The sequence below is a fragment of the Oncorhynchus mykiss genome, chromosome 18 (genome assembly GCF_057628025.1).
Source record: "Oncorhynchus mykiss isolate SJ-2025 chromosome 18, ASM5762802v1, whole genome shotgun sequence".
NCBI classification, from domain to species: Eukaryota; Metazoa; Chordata; class Actinopteri; order Salmoniformes; family Salmonidae; genus Oncorhynchus; species Oncorhynchus mykiss.
In genome coordinates this window covers 59,978,056-59,992,215 of record NC_143039.1, presented here as the reverse complement: position 1 = coordinate 59,992,215, position 14,160 = coordinate 59,978,056, and the positions used below count along the sequence as shown (strand labels likewise).

At 36.6% G+C, this 14,160-nt stretch overlaps 1 protein-coding gene across 6 annotated transcripts in view; it reads left to right on the top strand.

Moving 5' to 3' along the window:
* Positions 1-993: 993 nt before the first annotated feature.
* The window catches only part of trak1b (trafficking protein, kinesin binding 1b), a 51,598-nt gene continuing 38,431 nt past the window's right edge, over positions 994-14,160 (top strand). The window contains exon 1 of one of the 6 annotated variants that reach the window (XM_090208909.1): positions 994-1,207. The gene's annotated coding sequence lies outside the window, so the exon portion shown is untranslated. Of the gene's footprint in view, positions 1,418-14,160 lie in introns of all 6 variants that reach the window. The other 5 variants (XM_090208905.1, XM_090208906.1, XM_090208908.1 and 2 more) reach the window with 5 other exon arrangements.

The following is a 14,160-nucleotide window of genomic DNA, read 5'->3' as shown; positions in this document are numbered from 1 at the left end:
CTCACAGTTCATCAAACACACACACACACTCACACACACATGGACCAACAGCAGCAGCAGCAGCAGCAGCAGCATACCACCCTACATCCCACTGCTGGCTTTCCTCTGAAGCTAAGCAGGGTTGGTCCTGGTTGGTCCCTGGATTGGAGACCAGATGCTGCTGGAAGTGGTGTTGGAGGGCTTGTAAGAGGCACTCTTTCATCTGCTGTATTTTTTTTTTTTTACCCCAGGGCAGTGATTGGGACATTGCCCTGTGTAAGGTGCTGTCTTTCAGATGGGATGTTAAATGAGTGTCCTGGCTCTCTGTGGTCACTAAAGATCCCATGGCACTTATTGTAAGAGTAGGGGTGTTAACCCTGGTGTCCTGGCTAAATTCCTAAACTGGCACTAATACCATCATGGCCACCTAATCATCCCCAGTTTCCAAATGGCTCATTCCTCTCCCTTGTAACTATCCCCCAGTTCGTTGCTTTAAATGAGAATACGTTTTCAGTCAATTTACCTATTAAAATACCTTGGTTACATTAAATAAAACACACACACAGCTTAGTCAGTTAGAAGAGTGTACCAGTGGGCACGTCATGTGCCTGTCAGTGGGTTGAAAATCAGTTCGGCCTATTTGTGACTGTGGCATAGGACATAGGATATTGCCAAAATGAGGACTTAGATTTTCATGAAGCATGCTTGGGCTATCTACAATCCTTTAGGCATTTGTCTATTTTCCCTCAACATTCACTCATTGCAAACAGAATGTGGGCTATTTCAAAATGGGCTATTTCGAACTCATATTAAACATCCAAGCTCATTTTATGATACCATTTTCTTTTCTTTTCAAAAGCCAGAGTTAGCCTCGTTTTTTACATTTTATCCGTCCATAACCATGTATACGATTTTTGTTCATAGTGGTAGTACTAATTTGATAACAAGGTGGTAGTATTTCTGCTTATTTAAACGATAGGCTTTAATATACATTTATCATCCTGCAGCAGCTGTGGACGTTCGTGACGTCACAGTCGGTACATTGCGGTCGGTGTTTTTCGGTAAGAGCTGGACGGAGAGCAAGAGAGAGGGAAAGAGAGATAGAGAGAGATGGCTATTGGCATAGGAAAACGAACGGAAATAGAAGAAACGAGTAAATCTGAGATGACCTTGACTCGACAGACATATCCCATCATCTTGATCAACTGACATAACGGCCGTTTTTCCGGTAGGGAAAGTTCCAGTGTTTGACGTTACCGTTTTACGCTTCTTCTCCACACCGTACCCGGGATTTTACCGCGTTCCCTTGCAGCACAGCACATATAATAAAATCCCACATTCCACATTTACTACAATAGTTCCCCACCCGGTTGATCTTGATATACGAGGGGAAATCGGCTATAATCGACTGGATTTCTTGAATCCTGATTGTGCGTGAGTAAGCGTTTTTATACTTCCTAACGAAGCATCTTTGTTTACTAACAACGTACAACGTGGCATTGCGGGGTACAATAACGGTTAAGGTATTCTAAGAGACGTTGTATTTTTGTTGTCAACTGGGTTTTTGTGATAACATGTCACATAGACATCGTTGTCTTTGTTTATGCAATGAGAGGGGAGAGAGCACACTGCATCCGCGCACGTAACGTCATGATGTATCCGGGCAGTGGCCACACCCAGCGTGGGTACAGTGCGGATGTAAAGCGGGATGTAAATCATAGCGGGTTTATAATAGGCAGTGGATAGTATATGAGGTAAATGTTGGCCTATGGAGCGGCCTTTTGTGGATCAATGATGTAGACAGAGATGTATGCGGTAGAACTGCTACAATTAATTTTTACATGACAGAGAACGATCATGTGTGTTCTATACTAGTTATTTCTACCTGAACACTATGTCCCATCCTGCTGATGCCTGTGGGTCTATGGAACAGTCGTAGGGTCAGCCGATTAATTCTCTAGTGGAGAGAATTGACTGATTACAGAGCAGTGATTCGAGAAGCTTTTCTGACCAATGCCACTTGAACTCCTTGCTCCTACCCCTAGGGAACTGGATCCATTAAACGTTCAAAGGATTAGATAGGTTGGTCTATCATTACTAACAATATGGAGAACAAAAACCTGTAGGGCAGATTGAGTGTCAGTTAATCAGGGGAGACAGGGTCAGTGAGAGTGTGATAAAATGTGTGACTTGTAATCCCCCCTCTCTCCATCTCTTTATTCCTCCATCTCTCCTTAGCTTGGCCCAAAGCATTTTTCATATTTATCCCCCTGCCCAAGCTCACATCAGCTTACGTAAACATGGACATGGCTATTACCAGGGAAATTACAGCCACATTCATACCATACGTTAGTATTGTGGTGTGTGCGTTTGTTTATGCTTGAGTTCTTGTGCACATGTGTGTTTGAACAAAGCTGTAAGCTGTAATGTGACTGCAGGATCTACCTGTAGTGTATAGGTTTACTGCATAGAGAGAGAGACATCCCAAGGTTGCAGTGTCTCTATGCGTCAGCCTTTATAATATAGGAGCACCACAGAGCCTTTATAGTAACATTATTACAGAGCCTTTATAGTAACATTATTACAGAGTCCTTTATAGTAACAACATTACAGAGCCCTTTATAGTAAGATTATTACAGAGTCCTTTATAGTAACAACATTACAGAGACTTTATAGTAACATTATTACAGAGTCCTTTATAGTAACAACATTACAGAGCCTTTATAGTAACATTATTACAGAGACTTTATAGTAACAACATTACAGAGACTTTATAGTAACAACATTACAGAGACGTTATAGTAACAACATTACAGAGACTTTATAGTAACAACATTACAGAGACGTTATAGTAACAACATTACAGAGACTTTATAGTAACAACATTACAGAGCCTTTATAGTAACATCACAGAGCCTTTATAGTAACAACATTACAGAGTCCTTTATAGTAACATTATTACAGAGAATTTATGTAACAACTTTACAGACTTTATAGGTACATTATTACAGAGTCCTTTATAGTAACAACATTACAGAGACTTTATAGTAACAACATTACAGAGCCTTTATGTAACAATGTTACAGAGACTTTATAGTCTCAACATTACAGAGCCTTTATAGTAACATTATTACAGAGTCCTTTATAGTAACAACATTACAGAGTCCTTTATAGTAAAAACATTACAGAGCCTTTATAGTAACAACATTACAGAGACTTTATGGTAACATTATTACAGAGCCCTTTATAGTAACAACATTACAGAGCCTTTATAGTAACAACATTACAGAGCCTTTATAGTAACAACATTACAGAGACTTTATGGTAACAACATTAGGGAGCCCTTTATAGTAACAACATTAAGGAGCCTTTATAGTGACAACATTACCGTACCTTTATAGTGACAACATAACAGAGCCCTTTATAGGAACAACATTATAGAGCCTTTATGTCACAACATTCCAGAGCCTTCATAGTAACAACATTACAGAGTCCTTTATAGTAACAACATTACAGAGACTTTATAGTAAGATTATTACAGAGTCCTTTATAGTAACAACATTACAGAGCCTTTATGTCACAACATTACAGAGCCCTTTATAATAACATTATTACAGAGTCCTTTATAGTAACAACATTACAGAGCCCTTTATAATAACATTATTACATAGACTTTATAGTAACAACATTAGAGAGCCTTTATAGTAAGTAACAACATTACAGAGCCTTTATAGTAAGTAACAACATTACAGAGCCTTTATAGTAACATTATTACAGAGTCCTTTATAGTAACAACATTACATAGACTTTATGGTAACATTATTACAGAGTCCTTTATAGTAACAACATTACAGAGTCCTTTATAGTAACAACATTACAGAAACTTTATGTAACAATATTACGGAGCCTTTATAGTAACAACATTACAGAGCCCTTTATAGTAAGTAACAACATTACAGAGACCTTTATACTCACAACATTCCAGAGCCTTCATAGTACCAACATTACAGAGACTTTATAATAACAACATTACAGAGCCTTTATGTAACAACATTACAGAGCCTTTATAGTAAGTAACAACATTACAGAGCATTTATAGTAAGTAACAACATTACAGAGCCTTTATAGTAAGTAACAACATTACAGAGCCTTTATTGTAACAACATTACAAACCTCTTTATAGTAACAACATTACAGAGACTTTATTGTCTCAATATTACAGAGCCCTTTATAGTCTCAACATTACAGAGCCTTTATAGTAACATTATTTAATTGACTTTATAGTAACAACATTACAGAGACTTTATAGTAACAACATTACAGAGAATTTATAGTAACAACATTACAGAGTCCTTTATAGTAACAACATTACAGAGTCCTTTATAGTAACATTATTACAGAGTCCTTTATAGTAACAACATTACAGAGACTTTATAGTAACAACATTACAGAGAATATATGGTGACAACATTATAGAGCCTTTATAGTGACAACATTACAGAGAATATATGGTGACAACATTACAGAGACTTTATAGTAACAACATTACGGAGCCCTTTATAGTGACAACATTACCGTACCTTTATAGTGACAACATAACAGTGCCTTTATGTCACAACATTCCAGAGCCCTTTATAATAACATTATTACATAGACTTTATAGTAACAACATTACAGAGCCTTTATAGTAAGTAACAACATTACAGAGCCTTTATAGTAAGTAACAACATAACAGAGCCTTTATGTCACAACATTACTGAGACTTTATGGTAACATTATTACATAGACTTTATAGTAACAACATTACAGAGCCTTTATAGTAAGTAACAACATTACAGAGCCTTTATAGTAAGTAACAACATAACAGAGCCTTTATGTCACAACATTACTGAGACTTTATGGTAACATTATTACATAGACTTTATAGTAACAACATTAGAGAGCCTTTATAGTAAGTAACAACATTACAGAACCTTTATAGTAAGTAACAACATTGCAGAGCCTTTATAGTAAGTAACAACATTACAAAGCCTTTATAGTAAGTAACAACATTACAGAGACTTTATAGTAACAACATTACGGAGACTTTATGGTAACCTTATTACAGAGTCCTTTATAGTAACAACATTACAGAGACTTTATGGTAACATTATTACATAGTCCTTTATAGTAACAACATTACAGAGCCTTTATAGTAACAACATTACAGAGACTTTATGTTAACATTATTACAGAGTCCTTTATAGTAACAACATTACAGAGACTTTATGTTAACATTATTACAGAGTCCTTTATAGTAACAACATTACAGAGACTTTATGGTAACGTTATTACAGAGTCCTTTATAGTAACAACATTACAGAGCCCTTTATACTCACAACATTACAGAGCCTTTTATACTCACAACATTCCAGAGCTTTCATAGTAACAACATTACAGAGCCTTTATAGTTACAACATTACAGAGCCCTTTTATAGTAACAACATTATGGAGACTTTATAGTAACAACATTACAGAGCCTTTATAGTAACAACATCACAGAGCCTTTATAGTAACAACATTACAGAGTCCTTTATAGTAACATTATTACAGAGAATTTATGTAACAACTTTACAGACTTTATAGGTACATTATTACAGAGTCCTTTATAGTAACAACATTACAGAGACTTTATAGTAACAGCATTACAGAGTCTTTATGTAACAATGTTACAGAGACTTTATAGTCTCAACATTACAGCGCCTTTATAGTAACATTATTACAGAGTCCTTTATAGTAACAACATTACAGAGTCCTTTATAGTAACAACATTACAGAGCCTTTATAGTAACAACATTACAGAGACTTTATGGTAACATTATTACAGAGCCCTTTATAGTAACAACTTTACAGTGCCTTTATAGTAACAACATTACAGAGCCTTTATAGTAACAACATTACAGAGCCTTTATGTCACAACATTACAGAGCCCTTTATAATAACATTATTACAGAGTCCTTTATAGTAACAACATTACAGAGCCCTTTATAATAACATTATTACATAGACTTTATAGTAACAACATTAGAGAGCCTTTATAGTAAGTAACAACATTACAGAGCCTTTATAGTAAGTAACAACATTACAGAGCCTTTATAGTAACATTATTACAGAGTCCTTTATAGTAACAACATTACATAGACTTTATGGTAACATTATTACAGAGTCCTTTATAGTAACAACATTACAGAGTCCTTTATAGTAACAACATTACAGAGACTTTATGTAACAATGTTACGGAGCCTTTATAGTAACAACATTACAGAGCCCTTTATAGTAAGTAACAACATTACAGAGACCTTTATACTCACAACATTCCAGAGCCTTCATAGTACCAACATTACAGAGACTTTATAATAACAACATTACAGAGCCTTTATGTAACAACATTACAGAGCCTTTATAGTAAGTAACAACATTACAGAGCATTTATAGTAAGTAACAACATTATAGAGCCTTTATAGTAAGTAACAACATTACAGAGCCTTTATTGTAACAACATTACAAACCTCTTTATAGTAACAACATTACAGAGACTTTATTGTCTCAATATTACAGAGCCCTTTATAGTCTCAACATTACAGAGCCTTTATAGTAACATTATTTAATTGACTTTATAGTAACAACATTACAGAGACTTTATAGTAACAACATTACAGAGAATTTATAGTAACAACATTACAGAGTCCTTTATAGTAACAACATTACAGAGTCCTTTATAGTAACATTATTACAGAGTCCTTTATAGTAACAACATTACAGAGACTTTATAGTAACAACATTACAGAGAATATATGGTGACAACATTATAGAGCCTTTATAGTGACAACATTACAGAGAATATATGGTGACAACATTACAGAGACTTTATAGTAACAACATTACGGAGCCCTTTATAGTGACAACATTACCGTACCTTTATAGTGACAACATAACAGTGCCTTTATGTCACAACATTCCAGAGCCCTTTATAATAACATTATTACATAGACTTTATAGTAACAACATTACAGAGCCTTTATAGTAAGTAACAACATTACAGAGCCTTTATAGTAAGTAACAACATAACAGAGCCTTTATGTCACAACATTACTGAGACTTTATGGTAACATTATTACATAGACTTTATAGTAACAACATTACAGAGCCTTTATAGTAAGTAACAACATTACAGAGCCTTTATAGTAAGTAACAACATAACAGAGCCTTTATGTCACAACATTACTGAGACTTTATGGTAACATTATTACATAGACTTTATAGTAACAACATTAGAGAGCCTTTATAGTAAGTAACAACATTACAGAACCTTTATAGTAAGTAACAACATTGCAGAGCCTTTATAGTAAGTAACAACATTACAAAGCCTTTATAGTAAGTAACAACATTACAGAGACTTTATAGTAACAACATTACGGAGACTTTATGGTAACCTTATTACAGAGTCCTTTATAGTAACAACATTACAGAGACTTTATGGTAACATTATTACATAGTCCTTTATAGTAACAACATTACAGAGCCTTTATAGTAACAACATTACAGAGACTTTATGTTAACATTATTACGGAGTCCTTTATAGTAACAACATTACAGAGACTTTATGTTAACATTATTACAGAGTCCTTTATAGTAACAACATTACAGAGACTTTATGGTAACGTTATTACAGAGTCCTTTATAGTAACAACATTACAGAGCCCTTTATACTCACAACATTACAGAGCCTTTTATACTCACAACATTCCAGAGCTTTCATAGTAACAACATTACAGAGCCTTTATAGTTACAACATTACAGAGCCCTTTTATAGTAACAACATTATGGAGCCTTTATAGTGACAACATTACAGAGCCTTTTATACTCACAACATTCCAGAGCTTTCATAGTAACAACATTACAGAGCCTTTATAGTTACAACATTACAGAGCCCTTTTATAGTAAGTAACAACATTACAGAGACCTTTATACTCACATCATTCCAAAGCCTTCATAGTACCAACATTACAGAGACTTTATAGTAACAACATTACAGAGCCTTTATAGTAAGTAACAACATTACAGAGCCTTTATAGTTACAACATTACAGAGCCCTTTTATAGTAAGTAACAACATTACAGAGACCTTTATACTCACATCATTCCAAAGCCTTCATAGTACCAACATTACAGAGACTTTATAGTAACAACATTACAGAGCCTTTATGTAACAACATTACAGAGCCCTTTATAGTAACATTATTACAGAGTCCTTTATAGTAAAAATATTACAGAGCCCTTCGTTTTGACAACTTACAGGGCCTTTATAGTAACACAATTACAGAGTCATTTAAAGTAACAGCAAGACAGAGCCTTTATTGTAACAACATTACAGAGCCTTGTATAGAAACAACATTACAGGGCCTTTATAGTAACAACATTACAGAGCCTTGTATAGAAACAGCATTACAGAGCCTTTATAGTAACAACATTACAGAGCCCTTTATAGTAACAACATTACAGATACTTTATAGTAACAACATTACAGAGACTTTATAGTAACAACATTATAGAGCCTTTATAGTAACAACATTACAGAGTCCTTTATAGTAACAACATTACAGAGACTTTATAGTAACATTATTACCGAGCCTTTATAGTAACAGCATTACAGAGCCTTTATAGTAACAACATTACAGAGCCCTTTATAGTAAGTAACAACATTACAGAGACATTTATAGTAACAACATTACAGAGCCCTTTATAGTAAGTAACAACATTACAGAGCCTTTATGTAACAACATTACAGAGAATTTATGTAACAACATTACAGAGAATCTATGTAACAACATTACAGAGCCTTTATGTAACAACATTACAGAGCCTTTATAGTTACAACATTACAGAGCCCTTTTATAGTAAGTAACAACATTACAGAGACCTTTATACTCACATCATTCCAAAGCCTTCATAGTACCAACATTACAGAGACTTTATAGTAACAACATTACAGAGCCTTTATAGTAAGTAACAACATTACAGAGCCTTTATAGTTACAACATTACAGAGCCCTTTTATAGTAAGTAACAACATTACAGAGACCTTTATACTCACATCATTCCAAAGCCTTCATAGTACCAACATTACAGAGACTTTATAGTAACAACATTACAGAGCCTTTATGTAACAACATTACAGAGCCCTTTATAGTAACATTATTACAGAGTCCTTTATAGTAAAAATATTACAGAGCCCTTCGTTTTGACAACTTACAGGGCCTTTATAGTAACACAATTACAGAGTCATTTAAAGTAACAGCAAGACAGAGCCTTTATTGTAACAACATTACAGAGCCTTGTATAGAAACAACATTACAGGGCCTTTATAGTAACAACATTACAGAGCCTTGTATAGAAACAGCATTACAGAGCCTTTATAGTAACAACATTACAGAGCCCTTTATAGTAACAACATTACAGATACTTTATAGTAACAACATTACAGAGACTTTATAGTAACAACATTATAGAGCCTTTATAGTAACAACATTACAGAGTCCTTTATAGTAACAACATTACAGAGACTTTATAGTAACATTATTACCGAGCCTTTATAGTAACAGCATTACAGAGCCTTTATAGTAACAACATTACAGAGCCCTTTATAGTAAGTAACAACATTACAGAGACATTTATAGTAACAACATTACAGAGCCCTTTATAGTAAGTAACAACATTACAGAGCCTTTATGTAACAACATTACAGAGAATTTATGTAACAACATTACAGAGAATCTATGTAACAACATTACAGAGCCTTTATGTAACAACATTACAGAGCCTTTATGTAACAACATTACAGAGAATTTATGTAATAACATTACAGAGCCTTTATGTAACAACATTACAGAGCCTTTATGTAACAACATTACAGAGCCTTTATGTAACAACATTACAGAGCCTTTATGTAACAACATTACAGAGAATTTATGTAATAACATTACAGAGAATTTATGTAACAACGTAACAGAGCCTTTTACAGTGACATCATCACAGAGCCCTTTATAGTAAGTAACAACAATGCAGTGCCATTATTGTAAGTAACAACATTACAGCGCCGTGTATAGTTTCAACATTGCAGAGCCTTTATGGTAACATCATCACAGAGCCCTTTATAATGGCAACATTTAAGAGCCTTTATAGTAACAACATTAGAGAGCCTTTATAGTAACAACATTACAGAGCCGGTCAACTGCCCGGCACCCTCCACAGCAACCCGCCATGGCCTCCACCATTTCTCCTTCACCCATGTCCAGATAGCTGATATTCTGAAAGAGCTGCAGAATCTGGACCCCTACAAATCAGCCGGGCTAGACAATCTGGACCCTCTCTTTCTAAAATTATCTGCCGAAATTTTTGCAACCTCTATTACTAGCTTGTTCAACCTCTCTTTCGCATTGTCTGACATTCCGAAAGATTGGAAAGCTACCGCGGTCATCCCCCTCTTCAAAGGGGGTGACACTCTAGACCCAAACTGTTACAGACCTATATCTATCCTACCCTGTCTTTCTAAGGTCCTCAAAAGCCAAGTTAACAAACAGATTTCCGACCATTTTGAATCCCACCGTACCTTCTCCGCTATGCAATCTGGTTTCAGAGCTGGTCATGGGTGCACCTCAGCCACTCTCAAGGTCCTAAACGTCATCATAACCTCCATCGATAAGATACATTACTGTGCAGCCGTATTCATCGACCTGGCCAACGTTTTCGACTCTGTCAATCACCACATTGTTATTGGCAGACTTGACAGCCCTGGTTTCTCAAATTATTGCCTCACCTGGTTTACCAACCTCTTCTCTGATAGAGTTCAGTGTGTCAAATCGGAGGGCCTGTTGTCCGGACCTCTGGCAGTCTCTATGGGGGTGCCACAGGGTTCAATTCTCGGGCCGACTCTCTTCTCTGTATACATCAATGATGTCGTTCTTGCTGCTGATGATTCTCTGATCCACCTCTACGCAGTCGACACCATTCTGTATACTTCTGGCCCCTCTTTGGACACTGTTTTAACTAACCTCCAGATGGGCTTCAATGCCATACAACTCTCCTTCCGTGGCCCCCAACGGCTCTTAAATGCAAGTAAAACTAAATGCATGCTATTCAATCGATCACTGCCCGCACCTGCCTGCCCATCCAGCATCCCTACTCTGGACGGCTCTGACTTAGAATACGTGGACAACTACAAATACAGTGCCTTGCGAAAGTATTCGGCCCCCTTGAACTTTGCGACCTTTTGCCACATTTCAGGCTTCAAACATAAAGATATAAAACAGTATTTTTTTGTGAAGAATCAACAACAAGTGGGACACAATCATGAAGTGGAATGAGATTTATTGGATATTTCAAACTTTTTTAACAAATCAAAAACTGAAAAATTGGGCGTGCAAAATTATTCAGCCCCTTTACTTTCAGTGCAGCAAACTCTCTCCAGAAGTTCAGTGAGGATCTCTGAATGATCCAATGTTGACCTAAATGACTAATGATGATAAATACAATCCACCTGTGTGTAATCAAGTCTCCGTATAAATGCACCTGCACTGTGATAGTCTCAGAGGTCCGTTAAAAGCGCAGAGAGCATCATGAAGAACAAGGAACACACCAGGCAGGTCCGAGATACTGTTGTGAAGAAGTTTAAAGCCGGATTTGGATACAAAAAGATTTCCCAAGCTTTAAACATCCCAAGGAGCACTGTGCAAGCGATAATATTGAAATGGAAGGAGTATCAGACCACTGCAAATCTACCAAGACCTGGCCGTCCCTCTAAACTTTCAGCTCATACAAGGAGAAGACTGATCAGAGATGCAGCCAAGAGGCCCATGATCACTCTGGATGAACTGCAGAGATCTACAGCTGAGGTGGGAGACTCTGTCCATAGGACAACAATCAGTCGTATATTGCACAAATCTGGCCTTTATGGAAGAGTGGCAAGAAGAAAGCCATTTCTTAAAGATATCCATAAAAAGTGTAGTTTAAAGTTTGCCACAAGCCACCTGGGAGACACACCAAACATGTGGAAGAAGGTGCTCTGGTCAGATGAAACCAAAATTGAACTTTTTGGCAACAATGCAAAACGTTATGTTTGGCGTAAAAGCAACACAGCTGAACACACCATCCCCACTGTCAAACATGGTGGTGGCAGCATCATGGTTTGGGCCTGCTTTTCTTCAGCAGGGACAGGGAAGATGGTTACAATTGATGGGAAGATGGATGGAGCCAAATACAGGACCATTCTGGAAGAAAACCTGATGGAGTCTGCAAAAGACCTGAGACTGGGACGGAGATTTGTCTTCCAACAAGACAATGATCCAAAACATAAAGCAAAATCTACAATGGAATGGTTAAAAAATAAACATATCCAGGTGTTAGAATGGCCAAGTCAAAGTCCAGACCTGAATCCAATCGAGAATCTGTGGAAAGAACTGAAAACTGCTGTTCACAAATGCTCTCCATCCAACCTCACTGAGCTCGAGCTGTTTTGCAAGGAGGAATGGGAAAAAATTTCAGTCTCTCGATGTGCAAAACTGATAGAGACATACCCCAAGTGACTTACAGCTGTAATCACAGCAAAAGGTGGCGCTACAAAGTATTAACTTAAGGGGGCTGAATCATTTTTCACGCCCAATTTTTCAGTTTTTGATTTGTTAAAAAAGTTTGAAATATCCAATTAATGTCGTTCCACTTCATGATTGTGTCCCACTTGTTGTTGATTCTTCACAAAAAAATACAGTTTTATATCTTTATGTTTGAAGCCTGAAATGTGGCAAAAGGTCGCAAAGTTCAAGGGGGCCGAATACTTTCGAAAGGCACTGTACCTAAGTGTCTGGTTAGACTGTAAACTCTCCCTCCAGACTCAAATCAAGCATCTCCAATCCAAAATTACATCTAGAATCGGCTTCCTATATCGCAACAAAGCATCCTTCACTCATGCTGCCAAACATACCCTCGTAAAACTGACCATCCTACCGATCCTCGACTTCGGCGATGTCATCTATAAAATAGCCTCCAACACTCTACTCAACAAATTGGATGCAGTCTATCACAGTGCCATCCGTTTTGTCACCAAAGCCCATACACTACGCACCACTGCGATCTGTACGCTCTCGTTGGTTGGCCCTCGCTTCATACTCATCGCCCAACCCACTGGCTACAGGTTATCTACAAGTCTCTGCTAGGTAAAGCCCCGCCTTATCTCAGATCACTGGTCACCATAGCAGCACCCACTCGTAGCACGCACTCCAGAAGGTATATCTCACTGGTCACCCCCAAAGCCAATTCCTTCCAGTTCTCTGCTGCCAATGACTGGAATGAAATGCAAATATCACTGAAGCTGGAGACTCATATCTCCCTCACTAGCTTTAAGCACCAGCTGTCAGAACAGCTCACAGATCACTGCACCTGTACATAGCCCATCTGTAAACAGCCCATCTATCTACCTCATCCCCATAATGTATTTATTTATTTATCTTGCTCCTATGCACACCAGTATCTCTTCTTGCACATTCATCTTCTGCACATCTACCATTCCAGTGTTTAATTGCTATATTATAATTACTTCACCACCATGGCCTATTTATTGCCTAAACCCCCTTATCTTACCTCATTTGCTCACATCGTATATAGACTTTTTTGTTTTCTTTTTTCTACTGTATTATTGACTGTATGTTTTGTTTATTCCATGTGTAACTCTGTGTTGTTATATGTGTCAAATTGCTATGCTTTATCTTGGCCAGGTCACAGTTTCAAATGAGAACTTGTTCTCAACTAGCCTACCTGGTTAAATAAAGGTGAAATACATACAAATAATAACCACATTACAGAGCCTTGTATAGTAAAAACATTACAGAGACTTTATGGTGACAACCCCTCTGCCAGCTGCTGCATTAATTACATTAGAACATATATAACCTAGAGGAAATAGGAACCAGTGATTAATAGAGGAAATGTAACATGTTTGGAATGACATTGTTTGAAATATACTGAGTGATTGACTTCTGAATTGATTGATTGTTAGTTAGTTGAATGATATGACTTGAGGGATGTGATGTAGTTTTTAATGAGAATGTTAGATGCTTCGAGGTGTGTGAGTGTGTGTGTGTGTGTGTGTGTGT